This window comes from Etheostoma spectabile, chromosome 12 (genome assembly GCF_008692095.1).
Source record: "Etheostoma spectabile isolate EspeVRDwgs_2016 chromosome 12, UIUC_Espe_1.0, whole genome shotgun sequence".
NCBI lineage: Eukaryota > Metazoa > Chordata > Actinopteri > Perciformes > Percidae > Etheostoma > Etheostoma spectabile.
Window position 1 is genome coordinate 27,090,733 of NC_045744.1, and position 208 is coordinate 27,090,940.

General features: G+C 38.5%; 1 protein-coding gene across 1 annotated transcript in view; it reads left to right on the top strand.

The window, feature by feature from the left end:
* The window catches only part of glmna (glomulin, FKBP associated protein a), a 10,604-nt gene that overhangs the window by 4,347 nt on the left and 6,049 nt on the right, over positions 1-208 (top strand).

Below are 208 nucleotides of genomic sequence, written 5' to 3' on the forward strand. Positions count from 1 at the left end.
CAAAGAAAATTGGTGTCCTTAAAGGTTGGATTTTACCTCATTTTTTAATTAAGGCATTGAGATAAATTTCCAAAACATGATTTTTTTTATTCCTCCTTCTAGTCAACTTAAGCGTGGGCATGTAAACTTATGAGCACCACTGAACTTCCATCTCGTTGTCCTACAGAAAGACCTGGTGCCTGCTAGGCAGCCTAGATGCTGATTTGTC